Source organism: Bolinopsis microptera, chromosome 11 (genome assembly GCF_026151205.1).
Source record: "Bolinopsis microptera isolate Bmic1 chromosome 11, MBARI_Bmic_1.0, whole genome shotgun sequence".
Classification (NCBI taxonomy): domain Eukaryota; kingdom Metazoa; phylum Ctenophora; class Tentaculata; order Lobata; family Bolinopsidae; genus Bolinopsis; species Bolinopsis microptera.
Window position 1 is genome coordinate 5,490,200 of NC_087082.1, and position 19,017 is coordinate 5,509,216.

Sequence of the window (19,017 nt, forward strand, 5' to 3'; positions counted from 1 at the left end):
ATTAGAACATAAACAATGCAAATTGTGTACGATACGCCCCACACGATAGATAGACTATACGCTACCCCTTTCTTTGACAACACCCAATCCTATTGCAGTAAGTATACGGTGTTTAAAAATTCTAAAGTAGCGTTTCAATCATTTCTTTGAAATTACAGCTTGTTTTAATCTATAGTGGCTTTCAGTCAGTTCTCTCTATCCGACAGCAGTTAAGAATTCAAGAATTTGTTAGGAATTTGTTAGGAATTTGTCATTGTTGATTGTTTATAAAATTGGCAATAGGTTTTATCTTGTGTATTTCACTGTATTGACATGAAAGTCTGACTTAATACTCTGTTTACAGTATGTTAAAGTCACCATAGTTACACTACTAGTTACCATAGTAACACTCTGTTTAACAGTATGTCGGGAGAGCTGGATAGTATCCACGGAGAGACTGCACAACCTACAGGAGGAAGTATCAGCTCGGATAATCTGGCTATCATAGTGTTTATTATAGGGATACTGATGCTTATCTTCAGACTACTCCTGGAAGTGTGCCCTCCTTTTCTCAGGGAGGATAAGAAGAGGGCATATCTTGACAAACAGCTAAACACTGGTAATGTTGGGCCAGTAAATGACCGGGATAAGAAATTTGAAATGGCCGGGACCGGGATTGGTCAATTTTGACCGGGACCGGGATTTTTTATCCAATTTGAAATTGGCCGGGATCAGCCAAATTTGACCAGGACCGGAACCGGGATTTTAGCTCTTAGTACAGGGAAATCCGTCTGAAAAAATCGATCTGCTGACACACGAAGCTTACAAAGGATTTTTGACGTTTTTGAGTCCCATTAGGTGCCCTTTATGGCTGACCAACTTTTCCAAACTTTTCCACGTGGCTTAAGGCCACTTTTTGCCACTTTACCACTTTTTACCACCTTTCTTGTTTGTCGAATATCTTTAGTTGTGAACATCGTAAAAGGTTGCGAATCAATCGAGTGTGTTCATATTATCAGGAAGAAAAACTTTTGTCCTAACAATTTTTACGTCAGATAATAAGTTAATTGGATAATTATCAATTAACCAATTAGCAAAATTCTAAAAATTTTTTATTGGCTAAAAATGATCGGAATAGCTTAAAACACGGAGAAAAGTAGTTTTTAGAAAAAATTTGAAAATTTTTCACTTACATTTTTTTTTTCGAGACTTCGAAAAATTTCGAAAACAGAAAATTCAAAATATTTTTTTCCGCCAAAAGTGATCAAATTGCATGAAACGCGGAGAAAAATGATTTTCAAAAAAAACTTAGTCAATTTTTCGTTTCAAGAATACTTAAATCACCAATATTTGTAGTTGGAGTTTAGTAAATCTCGGCAGATTTTAGTAATAATCAGGAATTACTAACTCTAAGTGGAAAGGTCTGAAACTGAAAAACGTTAAGTTTAACCATACGATCGCGATATAAGAGTTTCATAACTAATTACAATACAGCCTTATCGATTTTCACAGAAACTGCACCAATGGCACAGTCAAGATCGAAACGATAGCCTGCTGTACTGTCATTTTATTGATTTCAATGATGAATCAGTGGGGTTAAGATAATCACATTTGTAATAAATAAAACCTCTCTGTACCGTCAATTGTGCTAATCTAAACCGGCCTACCTGTATTACCAGACTTCTTCTTTTCCTCAACAATCAAACCGAGTTGTTCATATCGCATTTGGTGGGTGATGTAAACTAAGTAGTAATACATATCGAGCTATATTCAATCACAATACGACACAGTACGTATATATTATATGGCTCTTAATGAGGTTTATGAAACGCTTTATACCGTGAGAAACCCGGTATAGAGAGGTTTTACAGTTTATCACGAAAACGTCTACTTGGTCTCATGGCCCATTTACAGTTCGAAGAAGGGCAAGAACAGATCAGGGAAACTGAGGAACAGCCAGGTCCAGGAAGCAAGTGTAAATACACCTTCCAACATCTACTGTAACTGTTTTGTATTGTACTGCATACCGCTTCATTTGCGGGATACCTCAAATCACCCCCATATGTCAGGGTCGGCTAAAAGTAAAATCAACAAGGGTAACATACGGGAAAGGGTAAGATTTAGATACGAGTACAGTGTCGGGCAAGGGGTAGTAAAGAACCGGTAATAATTAATTCAGTGAAATGTTCCACGAGAGTCAGGATATTTTGGAAATTGCTAATAGAGACAGATCCTGATCAGGAAGGATTGTTAATGTTAATGTTATTGAGGATGTTGATTTGAAATCCGGACGTCGTGAAGTAAAAATACAGGTTCTTCCCGCAGGATATTCGGGGCCCATGATGATCAGCTCGGGATTAATGTGGGACAGATCGAAGACTGACAACTGAACCCAATTGAACCTAGTTCCCACTAACCTGAACCAATCAGCTTAATTGGTTAGGGTTAGGGTTAGGGTTAGGGTTAGGGTTAGGGTTAGGGTTAGGGTTAGGGTTAGGGTTAGGGTTAGGGTTAGGGTTAGGGTTAGGGTTAGAGTTAGGGTTAATCTAAATGTCTAAATTGGGTTCAGTTGTCCGGTAGCCCGCTCTTGCGAGTTGACATTCCAAGCTTTTTGGTCTTTTCTTGCCTTCTTTGAGCTGTCAAAGAGCCATGAGACCAAGTAGACATTTTCGTGATAAACTGTAAAACCTCTCCATATCGGGCCTCTCACGGGAGAAACGAGAAGTGTACCGTATAGAACATTTCATATACCTCATTAAGGGCCATAATATAATATACACGTGTTGCATTGTGTCGTATTGTGATTGAATATAGCTCGATATGTATTACTACTTAGTTTACATCACCCACCAAATGCGATATGAACAACTCGGTTTGATTGTTGAGGAAAAGAAGAGGTCTGGTAATACAGGTAGGCCGGTTTAGATTAGCACAATTGACGGTACAGAGAGGTTTTATTTATTACAAATCTTAACCCCACTGATTCATCATTGAAATCAATAAAATGACAGTACAGCAGGCTATCGTTTCGATCTTGACTGTGCCATTGGTGCAGTTTCTGTGAAAATCGATAAGGCTGTATTGTAATTAGTTATGAAACTCTTATATCACGATCGTATGGTTAAACTTAACGTTTTTCAGTTTCAGACCTTTCCACTTAGAGTTAGTAATTCCTGATTATTACTAAAATCTGCCGAGATTTACTAAACTCCAACTACAAATATTGGTGATTTAAGTATTCTTGAAACGAAAAATTGACTAAGTTTTTTTTGAAAATCATTTTTCTCCGCGTTTCATGCAATTTGATCACTTTTGGCGGGAAAAAATATTTTGAATTTTCGAAATTTTTCAAAGTCTCGAAAAACAAATGTAAGTGAAAAATTTTCAAATTTTTTTCTAAAAACTACTTTTCTCCGTGTTTTAAGTTATTCCGATCATTTTTAGCCAATAAAAATTTTTTAGAATTTTGCTAATTGGTTAATTGATAATTATCCAATTAACTTATTATCTGACGTAAAAATTGTTAGGACAAAAGTTTTTCTTCCTGATAATATGAACACACTCGATTGATTCGCAACCTTTTACGATGTTCACAACTAAAGATATTCGACAAACAAGAAAGGTGGTAAAAAGTGGTAAAGTGGCAAAAAGTGGCCTTAAGCCACGTGGAAAAGTTTGGAAAAGTTGGTCAGCCATAAAGGGCACCTAATAGGACTCAAAAACGTCAAAAATCCTTTGTAAGCTTCGTGTGTCAGCAGATCGATTTTTTCAGACGGATTTCCCTGTACTATCTGTTTGGACACGAAATTTAGCGGAATCAACTATTAGTGCGGAAGTGATCCATCTTTAAGATGGCAATTTGTTTGGGCACCATGTGTTGTAAAATAAATGAGAGGAAAGATTTAGTATCTTGCAAAGATACTAATTGGCACAATTGGAAAAAAATGACACAATTAGCAATAAATGTAATCTTCCAAAAATCATAACCTGCTAGTCCCACACAACTGAATTCCCCTGGTCTAGTTTTCCAATTCATGAGAATAAAACATGTGTGTGTATGGCCAATGCGATATTTTTTAATTTAACATGGAATTGAAGTATGATGAAATTTATAATTTGAACTGAAATGTATTTAAATTATTCTTTAAATTCAGTAGGTTATTGTGCCTTTTCCCCTTTATACCACATGAACGATTAACACGTTTTAACTCGTGTATACATATAATGAAACTTTAAATCTAAACGTTGATTGATAATATTATAACAATATAACCTTTTATTGCAAAATATATCACAGTTTATGTTATAGAACTATAGTTTATGTCCATTATATCAAAAACTTGTTTCTTTGTCTTCGATCCCACCAATGCTACTTTATTGTTACAAACTATGTTTCTTTGTGCTGAGACTTTGTTGAAGAACAATATGCCACCCCCCCTCAGCCTTGTTTAATGTGGTTTGACCAAGACACAGCTCTTTTTTAGTTAGCTGTTTCTTTTGCGTGAAAACATTTCTTTACGCTTTAAGTTTAAACATCGCTCTGCCCTGTGAGACAGTATGCGTTTTCTCGATCTATATACGATATTTCTTCTGTGCACTCTATCTATCAAACAAATCACCTCCAACAAACAGGAAAAAGAGGAGTCTTACCATGAAGTAGAGGAGGGAGAGGAGGAAGAAGAGGAGGAAGAGGAGGAGGAAGAGGAGGAAGAGGAGGAATCATGAAGACACGCAAACCAGTCATTTATGGACATGTGCCTGCAAATTTTCAGATACCCACGAAACTTTCAACAGAACTTCCAAAGGTATGAAAAACGATTTTCGGTGAGACTTTTTTTTTATCCCTTGGGCAAAACCAGGGAGGGCCACGCCCATATTGACCCAATAACGTAACTGACCCCTTGCTTCGTGAAGGTCGTAGAGACTTTCAAAATAGGCTTTAAACGAAGCCGCATATGCATGCGAGTTATATAACAAAGAACGGGAGGCAAAAATGGCTGATATAACCAATTTGCTCTATTTTGTGCACATTCCTCCAAATAACTCGAAAAGTAAGCATTTTAGGGAGCATGCTGCTTCATATAAGTGTATAATAAGAACGATGGCTATTCTGCAACAATGTTGTCACTCAATAAAAAATTCTCTAATGCCTTCATAGCTTCAATGTACCATCATACCAAATTTTTTGCATGATTTCCTGGAACCGAAAATCAGTATTCGCCTATGAACTGTAAAAGTACGCACTGTTAAGGCATAGTTTCTTCGTAAGTCATATATAAATAGCCAATTGCGGTTTCTTTTGCACACTATCAAAGACCTATCACAATCCTATCAAAAGTTTAGTAAATCGGCTCAGCGCCCATCGCCAAGATGGTTTTTTTGGCGAATTTCCTCGAAAAGTAAAGGATTTAGCAATGTGATGATCAATAACTCTTATATAAACATGCATATGCGGCTCGTATCAAAGCCTATTTTGAAGTCCTACGACCTCAGAAGCAAGGTATATTTACACTCGCTTCCTATCCCCCCCCCCCCCCCCCCCCCTATAAAATACTCATGCCTACTGCGAGTTGCAGAGAGTGCAAAAAGTGCATCAGTTTTAAAGAAACCCCTGTGAGAAATCGCATTATCGTGCACAACTGGGTCCTAATTATAGAGGTAAATAAGAGGACCGTACATACAGATACCCGGTATATAGATTGCAAGATTGACATAGGTATTGAGCATTGAAATCAATAAAATGATAGTACAGCAGGTAAAATCGGTTCGCTCTTAAATGTCCTTTTGTGCTGTTTCTTTATGTGGAATTTGATAAAGCTGTAATTGTAAATAGTACGAAACTCAAATATTGTTGGTTAACCTTTTTCAGGTCCAGCCCTTTCCGCTAAGCCTATTTCCTAATTACCTAAAATATGTTCGAGATTTACGCGTGAACTCCAACTTCAAATATTGATGATTTAGTATCCTCAATCTAAAAAACTCGAAATTTTTCTGCAAAGGCATTTTAACCACATTTCATGCAATTCGATCACTTTGGCGGAAAAAAATATTTCAAATTTTCAAACTTTTTTTTCAAGTCCTCGAAAAAAAAAATTATAAGAGAAAAATTTTTGAAGTTTTCTAAAACAACATTTCTCCGTGTTTCAAACGATTTTTAAATCAATTTAAAGCCCAATAAAAAATTTTCACTTTTTTGGTGATTAACTAATTGAATTTCAATTAGCTGATTGTCCCGATGTAAAACTTTGATACAAAAGTTTACACCTTGATGAGATAAAACAATCTAGGTTAATTTGCAGCCTTCATGATGTTCACAAACTAAGATATTTGGCAAACCAGAAAGGTGTACAAGGTGGGTAAAAAGTGTAAAAGTGTGTGTTTCCGTTGAGATACAAAATTGGCAACAGTCTAATTATGTTCGTAGGGTCCTAACGTACCATATTCCGTTGAGAAATTCCCTAGTGAACATTCGAATCCAACGAATGCCACTTTCCCTTACTATTCATGGAAATAATGCATACATTATGTTCTTGATGAGAAAGATTCTTATCCAGTCATTTAAGACATGTGCCTGCAAATTTTTCAGATACCCACGAAACTTTGGCACAGACTTCCCAAAGGTATGAATAAACGATTTTCGGTTGAGACATTTTTTACCTTGGGCAAACCCAGGAGGGCCACGCCCATATTGACCAATAACGTAACTGACCCCTTGCTTCTTGAAGGTCGTAGAGACTTCAAAATAGGCTTAAACGAAGCCGCATATGCTGCGAGTTATTAACATAGAACGGGAGCAAAAAGCTGATATAAACCAATTTGCTCTAGTTTGTGCAACATTCCTCCAAATAACTCCGAAAAGTAAGTGCATATTAGGGTGCATGTTTGCTTCATAAGTTGTATTATAGAACCATGCCATTTCTGCACAATTTGCACTCATTCAAAAATCTCTAAGGCCTGCATATGCTCAATGTAACATACATACCCATATTTTTGCATGATTTCTGGAACCGAAAATGCAGTTTTTTCGCCATAACGTGTAAAAGTAAGCACTTTAAGGCTATGATTCTCGTAGTCATATATAAAAGTGCCACTTGCGGTTCTTTTGCACCTCTATCCAAAGACTCTATCAAATCCTATCAAAAGTTTAGTAAAATCGGCTCAGCGCCACGCCCACAATGGTTTTGGGTGAAATTTCGCGAAAAGTAAGGATTTTCGAGGCAATGTGTTGATCATAACTCTTATATAAACAACTTATGCGGCATTCGTTAAAGCTAATTTGAAGTCTCTACGACCTTCAGAAGCAAGGAATATTTACACTCGCTTTCCTATACCCCCCCCCCCCCCCCCCCTATAATACAGGGGCCTCTGCGAGTTGCGAGAGTGACCAAATAAGTGGCACAGTTTAAAGAAACCCCTGTTAGAAAATCGCATATCTTGCACACTGGGCCAATTAAAGAGGTAAAAAAGAGGTCCGGTACATTCAGATATCCCGGTATAGATTGGCAAGATTGACAGAGTTTTGATCATTGAAATCGATCAAATGATAGTACAGCAGGTAAAAATCGTTCGATCTTAAATGGTCCTTTTGAGCTGTTTCCTTTTATGTGGGAATTTGATAAAGCTGTATTGTAATTAGTTACAAACTCTAAATATTGTGTGGTTAACCTTTTTCAGGTCCCAGCCATTTTCCGCTAATTCTATTCCTAATTACTAAAATATGTCGAGATTTACTGACTCCAACTTCAATATTTATTGATTTTAGATGTATTCCTCAATCTAAAATCTTCGAAATTTTTTCTGAAGGCATATTTTATCCACGTTTCATGCAATTCGATCACTTTTTGGCGTAAAAAAAAAAATATATTCAAATTTCCCAAACTTTTTTTTTCAAGTCTCGAAAAAAATTTTTAAGTGAAAAATTTTTGAAGTTTTTCTAAAAAACTACATTCTTCTCTCCGTTTATCAAACGATATAAATCATTTTAACAATAAAAAATTTTCACTTTTTGTGATTAACTAATTGTAATTATCCAATACTATTGTCCGATGTAAAAAAAAACTTTGATACAATAGTTTTACTCCTTGATAAGATAAACATTCTAGTATAATTGCAGCCTTCTATGATGTTCACAACTAAAGATATTTGGCAAAACCAGAAAAGGGGTACAAAGGTGGTAATAAAGTGGTAAAAGTGGTGTTATCCGTTGAGATAAAAATTGGCAAACAAGTCCTAATTATGTTCCGAGGGTCCTAACTACCATATTCCGTTGAGAAATCCTTGTGAACATTCGAATCCAACGGAATGCCACTTTTCCCCTTACTATTCATGGCTAATAATGCATGACATTAATGTCATGACTTGAAGATTCTTAGTCCAGTCCCATTTATGGACATGTGCCTGCAAATTTTCAGATACCCACGAAACTTTGCACAGAACTTTCTCCCAAAGGTATGAATAAACGATTTTCGGTGAGAACCATTTTTTTTACCTGGCAAAACCCAGGAGGGCCAGCACGCCCATATTGGACCAAAACGTAACTGACCCCTTGCTCGAAAGGTCGTAGAGACTTCAAAATAGCTTAAAACGAAGCCGCATATGCATGCGAGTTATTAACAAAGAACAGGAAGGCAAAAGGCTGATTAACCAATTTTGCTCTATTTTGTGCACATTTCCTCCAAATAACTCGAAAAGTAAGCATTTTAGGGTGCAATGTTTGCTTCATAAGTTTTATAAAAACATGCCCATTCTGCAAATTTGCACTCATTCAAAAATCTCTAAGGCCTTCATAGCTCAATGGTATCACATACCCATAGTTTGCATGAATTTCTGAACGCGAAAATCAGTTTTTCGCCAATAACTGTAAGTAAGCACATTAAGCATATGATTTTTGTCGTTAGTCCATATAAAATATATGCCAATTGTGGTTCTTTTGCACTCCTATCCAAAGACTCTATCACCAATCTCGTATCAAAAGTTAGTAAAATCGGCTCAGCGCCACGGCCCCAAAATGGTTTTTGGCGAATTTCTCGAAAGTAAGGATTTTAGGCAATGTGTTGATCATTAACTCTTATATAAACATGCTATGCCCGGCCTTCGTTTAGCCTATTTTGAAAGTCTCCTACGACCTTCAAAGCAAGGTATATTTACACTCGCTTCCTATACCCCCCCCCCCCCCCCCCCCATAATACCAGGCCTCTGCGAGTTGCGAGAGTGACAAAAAGAGCACAGTTGTTAAAGAAACCCCTGTGAGAAATCGCATTTCCTTGCACAACTGGGTCTTATTATAGAGGTAAAAAGAGGTCCGGTACTTCAGATACCGGTAAAGATTGGCAAGATTGACAGAGGTTTTTGATCATTGAAATCAATAAAATGAAGTACAGCGGTATAATCGTTCGATCTTAAATGGTCACTTTTGTGCTGTTTCTTTATGTGTGAATTTTGATAAAGCTGTATTGTAATTAGTTCGAAACTCTAATATTGTTGTGGTTAACCTTTTTCAGGTCCATGCCCTTTCCGCTAAGCTATTCCTAATTACTAAAATATGTCGAGATTACTGAACTCCCAACTTCAATATTGATGATTTTTAGTATTCCTCAATCTAAAATCTTCGAAATTTTTTCTGCAAGGCTGCATTTTATTCCACGTTTCATGCAATTCGATCACTTTTGGCGGAAAAAAATATTTTCAAATTTTCAAACTTTTTTTTTCAAGTCTCGAAACAAAATTTTAAGTGAAAAATTTTTGAAGTTTATTCTAAAAACTACATTCTTTCTCCGTGTTTCAAACGATTTTAAATCATTTTAAGCCAATAAAAAATTTTCACTTTTTTTGGTGATTAACTATTGGTAATTATCCAATTAGCTGATTGTTCCGATGTAAAAACTTTTGATACAAAAAGTTTTACTCCTGGATAAGATAAACATCTAGTTAATTTTGGCAGCCTTCTATTATGTTCACACTAAAGATATTGGCAAAACCAGAAAGGTGGTACAAAGGTGGTAAAAAGTGTAATAGAGGGTTTACGTTGAGATACAAAATTGGCAACAAGTCTAATTATGTTCGTAGGGGTCCCTAACTACCAAAATTCCTTGAGAAATCCTTGTGAACATTTCGAATCCAACGGAATGCCCACTTTTCCCCGTACTATTCATCTAATAATGCCATATATATGCATTATGTTCATGACAGTGAAGATTTCTTAGTCCAGTCATTTATGGACATGAGCCTGCAAATTTCAGATACCCACGAAACTTTGCACAGAACTCCCAAAGGTATGAATAAAAACGATTTTTCGGGTTGGAGACATTTTTTTACCTTGGGCAAAACCCAGAGGGCCACGCCGAAAAAACACATATTGACCCAATAACGTAACTGAACACCTTGCTTCTGAAGGTCGTAGAGACATCAAAATAGGCTTAAACGAAGCCGCCATATGCATGCGAGTTATAACATAGAAAGGAGCAAAAATGGCTGATATAACCAAATTTTTGCTCTATTTTGTGCACATTTCCCCTTCCTCCAAATAACTCGAAAAGTAAGCTTTTTAGGTGCATGTTGCTTCATAAGTTGTAAATAAACATGCCATTCGCACCAATTTGCACTCATTACAAAATCGCTAAGGCCTTCATAGCTCAATGTACCTACATACCCGCCACATACTATTTTGCATGATTTCTGGAACCGAAAATCAGTTTTCGCCAATAACTGTAAAAGTAAGCACATTAAGGCATAATGTTTCCTTTCGTAGTCATATATAAAATGCCAATTGCGGTTTTTCTTTTGCACTCTATCCAAAGACTCTATCACAATCCTATCAAAAGTAGTAAAATCGGCTCCGCGCCACGCCCCAAAATGGTTTTTTGGCGAATTCTCGAAAGTAAGGATTTTAGGAGGCAATGTGTTGATCAATAACTCTATATAAACATGCATTATGCGGCTTACGTTTTAAAGCCTATTTTGAATCTCTACGACGCTTCAAAGCAAGGTAATATTTAACACTCGCTCCTCTCCCCCCCCCCCCCCCCCCCCCTATAAAACCAGGCCTCTTGCGAGTTGGCGAGAGTGACAAAAATGCACAGTTTAACAGAAACCCCTGTGAGAAATCATCGCATTTCAAGCACAATCTGGGTCCTAATTATATAGGTAAAATAAGAGGTCCGGTACATTCAGATACCCGGTAAGATTTGGCAAGATTGACAGAGGTTTTGATCATTGAAATCAATAAAATGATAGTACAGCAGTAAAATCGGTTCGATCTTAAATGGTGCCCCTTTGTGCTGTTCTTTATGTGGAATTTGATAAAGCTGTATTGTAATTAGTTTACGAAACTACTATATTGTGTGGTTAACCTTTTCATTTCAGGTCCAGCCCTTTCCGCTAGCCTACTAATTACTAAAATATGTCGAGATTTACTGAACTCCAACTTCAAATATTGATGAATTTAGTATCCTCAATCTAAAAATCTTCGAATTTTTTCTGCAAGGCATTTTTAATCCACGTTCATGGCAATCGATTTCACTTTTGGCGGAAAAAAATATTTTCAAATTTTCAAACTTTTTTTTCAAGTCCTCGAAAAAAAATTTTAAGTGAAAAAAATTTGAAGTTATTTCAAAAACTACATTTCTCCGTGTTTCAAACGATATAAATCCATTTTTAAGCCAATAAAAAATTTCACTTTTTTTTGGTGATTAACAAAATTGGTAATTATCCAATTAGCTGATTTGTCCGATGTAAAAACTTTTTAAACAAAAGTTTACTTCCTTGAAAGATAAAATTCTAGTTAATTTGCAGCCTTCTATGATGTTCACACAAAAGATTATTTGGAAACCAAAAGGTGGTACAAAGGTGGTAAAAGTGGTAAAAGTTGTGTTTCCGTGAGATACCAAAATTGGCAAACCAAGTCTACTTATGTTCGTAGGGTCCTAACTACCATATCCGTGAGAAATCCGTGGTGAACATTCGAAATCCTTCGGAATGGGCCACTTTCCCCTCACTATTCATGCTATAATGCATACATTATGTCATGACTGTGAAAGATTCTTAGTCCAGACATTATGGACATGTGCCTGCAAATTATTCAGTATACCCACGAAACTTTGCTGCACAGAACTTCCCAAAGGTATAATAAACGATTTCGGTTGAGACATTTTTTTACCTTGGGCAAAACCCAGAGGGCCACGCCCATATTGACCCAATAACGTAACTGACCCCTTATCCCTTGCTTCTGAAGGTCTTAGAGACATCAAAATAGCTAAACGAAGCCGCATATGCATGCGCGTTATCTAACATAGACGGGAGGCAAAAATGGCTGATAAAACCAATTTTGCTCTATTTGTGCACATTTCTCCAAATAACTCGAAAAGTAAGCAATTTAGGGTTCTGTAGCTTCCATAAGTTTATAATAAACCTGGCCAGTTCTGCACAATTAGCATCATTCAAAAAACTCTAAGGCCTTCATAGCTCAATGTACCCACATACCCATCATTTTGTTTTTGCATGATTTTCAGGAAACCGAAAATCATTTTTCGCCAATAACTGTAAAGTAACACTTTAAGGCAAATGTTTTCTTCGTAAGTCATAATATAAATATGCCAATTGCGGTTCTTTTGCACTCTATCCAAAGACTCTAATCACAATCCATCAAAGTTAGTAACAATCGGCCTCAGCGGCGCCACGTCCCATAAATGGTTTTTTTGGCGAATTACTCGAAAAGTAAGGATTTTAGGCAATGTGGTAGATCAATAACTCCTTTATATAAACATGCTTATGCGGCTTCGTTTTAAGCTATTTGAGTCTCTACGACCCATCCAGAAGCAAGTAAATGTTACACTCGCTCTATACCCCCCCCCCCCCCCCCCTCCCTATAATACCAGGCCTCTTTGCGAGTTGTGGACAGAGTGACAAGAAAGTGCACAGTTAAAAGAACCCTGTGAGAAATCGCATTCTTGCATCGACTGGGTCAAATTATAGAGGTAAAAGAATAGGGTCCGGTACATTCAGAATACCCGGTATAGATTGGCAAGATGAACGAGAGGTTTTAGATCATTGAAATCAATAAAATATAGTACAGCAGGTAAATCGGTTCGATCTTAAATGGTCCTTTTGTGCAGTTTCTTTATGTGGAATTTGATAAAGCTGTATTGTAATTTAGTTACGAAACTCTAATATTGGTGTGGTTAACCTTTTCAGGTCCAGCCCTTTCCGCTAAGCTATTCCTAATAACTAAAATATGTCGAGATTACGAACTCCAACTTCAAATATTGATGATTTTAGTATTCCTCAATCTAAAAATCTTCGACATTTTTCTGCAAGGCATTTATCCACGTTTCATGCAATTCAACACTTTTGGCGAAAAAAATATTTTTCAAATTTTCAAAACTTTTTTTCAAGTCTCGAAAAAAAATTTTAGTGAAAATTTTTATGAAGTTTTTCTAAAAACTACATTTCTCCGTGTTTCAAACGATTTAAATCATTTAAAGCCAATAAAACATGTTCACATATTTTTGGTGATTAACTAATTTGGTAATTATCCAATTAGCTGATGTCCGATGTAAAAACTTTGATACAAAAGTTTTACTCTTGATAAGATAAACAATCTAGGTAATTTGCAGCCTTCTATGATGTTCACAACTAAAGATATTTGGCAAACCAGAAAGGTGTACAAAGGTGGTAAAAAAAAGTGGTAAAATTGGTGTTTCCGTTGAGATACAAAATTGGCAACAAGTCTAATTATGTTTCGGAGGGGTCCCCTAACAACCATATTCCGTTGAGAAATCCTTGTGAACATTCGAATCCCACGGAATGCACTTTTCCCCTTACTATTCCTGCTAATAAATGCATACATTATGTCATGACTGTGAAGATTCTTAGTCCAGTCATTTAAGGACATGTGCCTGGCAAATTTTCAGGATACCCACGAAACTTTGGCACAGTAACTTCCCAAAGGTATGAATAAACGATTTTCGGTTGGAGAACATTTTTTTACCTTGGGCAAAACCCAGGAGGGCCACGCCCAATGTGAACCCAATAACGTAACTGACCCCTTTCATTCTGAAGGGGCGTAGAGACTTCAAAATAGCTTAAACGAGCCGCATATGCATGCGAGGTATTAACATAGAACGGGAGGCAGAAAATGGCTGATATAACCATTTTGCTCTAGTTTTGCAACAATTCCTCAAATAACTTCGAAAAAGTAAGCATTTTTAGGGTGCATGTGTGCTTCATAAGTTGTAATATAAACATGGCCAGGTCTGCACAATTTTGCACTCATTCAAAAATCTCTAAAAAGGCCTTCTAGCTCAATGTACCACATACCCATATTTTTTGCATGATTCTGGAACCGAAAATCAGTTTTTCGCTCAATAACTGTAAAAGTAAGCACTTTAAGGCATATGTTTCATCTCGTAAGTCATATATGAAATATGCCAATTGCGTTCTTTCACTCGTATCCAAAGACTCTATCACTATCCTATCAAAAGTTAGTAAAATCGCTCAGCGGCCACGCCCCAAAATGGTTTGGCGAAATTTCTCGAAAAGTAAGGATTTTTAGGCAATGTGTTGACAATAACGTCTAATATAATACATGCAATGCGGCTTCGTTTAAGCCAATTTTGGAATGTTCTCTACGACCTCAGAAGCAAGGTATATTACAACTCGCTTTCCTATAACCCCCCCCCCCCCCCCCCCCCCCCTATAATACCAGGCCCCTTGCGAGTTGCGAGAGTGACAAAAAGTGCACAAGTTTAAAGAACCCCTGTGAGAAATCGCATTTCTTGCACAACTGGGTCTAATTATAGAAGGAAAATAAGAGGTCCGGTACATTCAGATACCCGGTAAAAGATTGGCAAGATTGACAGAGGATTTGATCATTGAAATCAATAAAAATGAAGTACAGCAGGTAAAAATCGTTCGATCTAAATGTCCTTTTGTGCAGTTTTCTTTATGTGGAATTTGATAAAGCTTGTATTTAATTAGTTACGAAACTCTAATATTTGTGTTAACCTTTTCCAGGTCCACCCTTCCGCTAAGACTATTCCTAATTACTAAAATATGTCGAGATTTACTGAACTTCCAACTTCCCATATTGGATGATTTTTAGTATTCCTCAATCTAAAAATCTTCGAAATATTTCTGCAGAGTCTTTTTTTATCCACGTTTCAAAGCAATTCGAATCCCTTTTGGCGGAAAAAATATTTTTCAAATTTTCAAAAACTTTTTTTTCAATCCCCGAAAAAAAATTTAAGTGAAAATTTTCGAGTTTTTTCTAAAAACTACATTTCTCCGTGTCTCAAACGATTTAAATCATTTAAAGCCAATACAAAATTTTCACGTTTTTTTTGGTGATTAAACTAATTGGTAATTATCCATTTAGCTGATTGTCGATGTAAAAACTTTAGATACAAAATTTTACCTCCTTGATCAGTAAAACATTCTAGGTAATTTTGCAGCCTTTCTATGAAGTTCACAACTAAAGATATTTGGCAAACAGAAAGGTGGTACAAAGGTGGTAAAAAGTGGAAAAGTGTGTTTTCCGTGAGAGATACCAAATTGGCAACCAAGTCTAATTATTTCGTAGTGTCCTAACTACCAAATTCCGTTGAGAATCCTTGTGAACATTCGAATCCAACGAGATCCATTTCCCCTTACTATTCATGCTAATTAATGCAACATTATGGTCAATGACTGTGTAAGATTCTTAGTCCAGTCATTTATGGACATGTGCCTGCAAATTTTCAATACCCACGAAACTTTCACATAACTTCCCAAAGTAATGAATAAACGATTTCGGTTGGAGACATTTTTTTTACCTTGGGCGCAAAACCCAGGAGGGCCACGCCCAAATGACCCAATTAACGTAACTGAACACGTTTGCTTCTGAAGGTCGTTAGAGACTTCAAAATAGGCTTAAACGAAGCCGCATATGCATGGCAGTTTTATTAACATATAACGGGAGGCAAAAATGGCTGATTAAACCAATTTGGCTCTATTTTGTGCACATTTCCTCCAAATAACCCTTCCCCGAAAAGTAAGCATTTTAGGGTGCATGTTAGCTTCATAAGTTGTATATAAACATGGCGCATTCTGCACAAAATGCCACTCATACAAAATCTCTAAGGCCTTCCATAACTCAATGTACACTATCCCATATTTTTGCATGATTTTCTGGAACCGAAAAATCAGTTTTTCGCCAAAAACTGTAAAATAAGCACTTTAAAGGCAATGTTTCTTCGTAAGTCATATATAAATATCCAATTGCGGTCTTTTGCACTCTATCCCAAGCCTCTAATCACAATCCCTATCAAAAGTTAGTAAAACGGCTCAAGCGCCACGCCCAAAATGGTTTTTGCCGATTTCTCGAAAAGTAAGGATTTTAGGCAATGTGTTGATCCAATAACTCTTATATAAACAATGCAAATGCGCTATCTTTAAGCCTATTTTGAGTCACTACGACACTTCAGAAGCAAGGTATATTACACTCGCTTCCTATACCCCCCCCCCCCCCACCCTATATACCCGCCTCTTGCGAGTTCGAGAGTGACAAAAAGTGCCCAGTTTAAAAAACCCCTGTGAGAAATCGCATTTCTTGCACAGAACTGGTCTAATTATAACGAGGGTAAATCAGGGTCCGTACATTCAGATTACCCGGTAAAGATTGGCAAGATTGACGAGAGGTTTTGATCATTGAAATCAATAAATGATAGTACAGAGGTAAAAGACGTTCGATCTTAAATGGTCCTTTTGTGCTGTTTCTTCTTAGTGGAATTGTGATAAAGCCTGTATTTTAATTAGTTACGAAACTCTAATATTGTGTGGTTAACCTTTTTCAGGTCAGCCCCTTTCCGCTAAGCTATTCCCTAATTACTAAAATAGTCGAGATTACTGAACCCAACTTCAATATTGAGATTTTAGTATTCCTCAATCTAAAAATCTTCTGAATTTTTTCGCAAGGCATTTATAACCACGTTTCATGCAATTCGATCACTTTTGGCGGAAAAAAATATTTTCAAATTCAACTTTTTTTTCAATTCTCGAAAAAAAAATTTAAATGAAAAATTTTTGAAGTTTTTTCTAAAAACTACATTTCTCTGTTTTCAAACGATTTAAATCATTTAAAGCCAATAAAAAATTTTTTCACTTTTTTTTGGGTGATTAACTAATTGGTAATTATCCATTTAGCTGATTGTCCGATGTAAAAACATTTTGAAACAAAAGATTTACTCCTTGATAAGATAAACATTCAGGTTAATTTGCAGCCTTCTATGATGTTCACAAACAAAAGATATTTGGCAAACCAAAAGGTGGTACAAAGGTGGTAAAAAGTGGTAAAAAGTGTGTTTCCGTTGAGATACAAAATTGGCAAACAATCTAATTTATGTCGTAGGGTCCTAACAACCATATGCCGTTGAGAAATCCTAGTGTGACATTCGAATCCAACGGAATGCCACTTTCCCCTTACTATTCATGCTAATAATGCTTACATTATGTCCTGACTGTGAAGAGTTCTAGTCCAGTCATTTATGGACATGTGCCTGCAAATTTCAGATACCCACGAAACTTTGCACAGAACTTCCCAAAGGTATGAATACAACGATTTTCGGTTGTAGACATGTTTTTTACCTTGCAAAAACCCAGGAGGGCCACGCCCATATTGACCCAATAACGTAACGACTCCCTTGCTTTCTAAAGGTCGTAGAGACTTCAAAATAGCTTAAACGAAAGCCGCATATGGGGGGGGGGGGGCATGCGAGTAATTAACATAAGAAACGGGAGGCAAAAAAGGCTGATATAACCAATTTTGCTCTATTTTGTGCACAATTTCCTTCCTCCAATAACTCAAAAGTAAGCATTTTTAGGTGCATGTGCTTCATAAGTGTATATAAACATGGCCATTCTGCACAATTTGCACTCAATCAAAAATCTCTAATCCCTTCATAGCTCAATGTTACCACATACCCATATTTTGCAATGATTTCAGGAACCGAAAATCATTTTTCGCCTGAATAAAAATTTTTACAAAAAATCACATGTTTAAGTTTCCAAATATACAACAAATTGAGCGGTGTTCAGAAAACTTACTTGGTATCAGGAGACAAAGTCTTGAAACGAATGGGGCTGATTTTCCCGATTACACCAACTTCGGGAATAGAGTGAAACCCGTTCCTGAAATGAGAAATAAATGACTGATAACAAATTCACTCATCTGTAGAAGCCAGAAGGATACAGAAGGGCAATACCATCGATGGAAGCTTATAACTTTATGGTCGTCCTGCTGCCTGTGCCCTGTATGCGCTTATCTAATCATTAGAGAGCACGTTTCCTTGATTTGTGTATGCGATTTGTATGCGATTTCACCCCTGTATGCGATTTGTGTTCCGAGGTATTTGGAACAGGTTTAGGGTTTTAAATAGTTAGTACCTGTCCCAAACCATCATAAAAATCAAGTTTCGACCTCCCAACTCACTCAGGCCACTCCCAGGGGCCACGCCCATCCCAAAATAGCTGAAATCCTGGTAAAATCAAGATTGAAAATCTTTACCCCCGTATGCGATTTATGTTCCGGGGTAGGTGGCCCATGTTTTAGTATAAAAATGGGTACTGCCTATCCCAAACCATCATAAAAACCAAGTTTCCACCTCTCAACCCACTCAGGCCACTCCCAGGGGCCACGCCCATCCCAAAATAGCTGAAATCCAGGTCAAATCAAGATTAAAAATCTTTACCCCCGTATGCGATTTATGTTCCGGGGTAGGTGGCCCATGTTTTAGTATAAAAATGGGTACTGCCTATCCCAAACCATCATAAAAACCAAGTTTCGACCTCGCAACCCACTCAGGCCACTCCCAGGGGCCACGCCCATCCCAAAATAGCTGAAATCCAGGTCAAATCAAGATTAAAAATCTTTACCCCCGTATGCGATTTATGTTCCGGGGTAGGTGGCCCATGTTTTAGTATAAAAATGGGTACTGCCTATCCCAAACCATCATAAAAACGAAGTTTCGACCTCTCAAACCACTCCCAGGGGCAACGCCCATCCCAAAA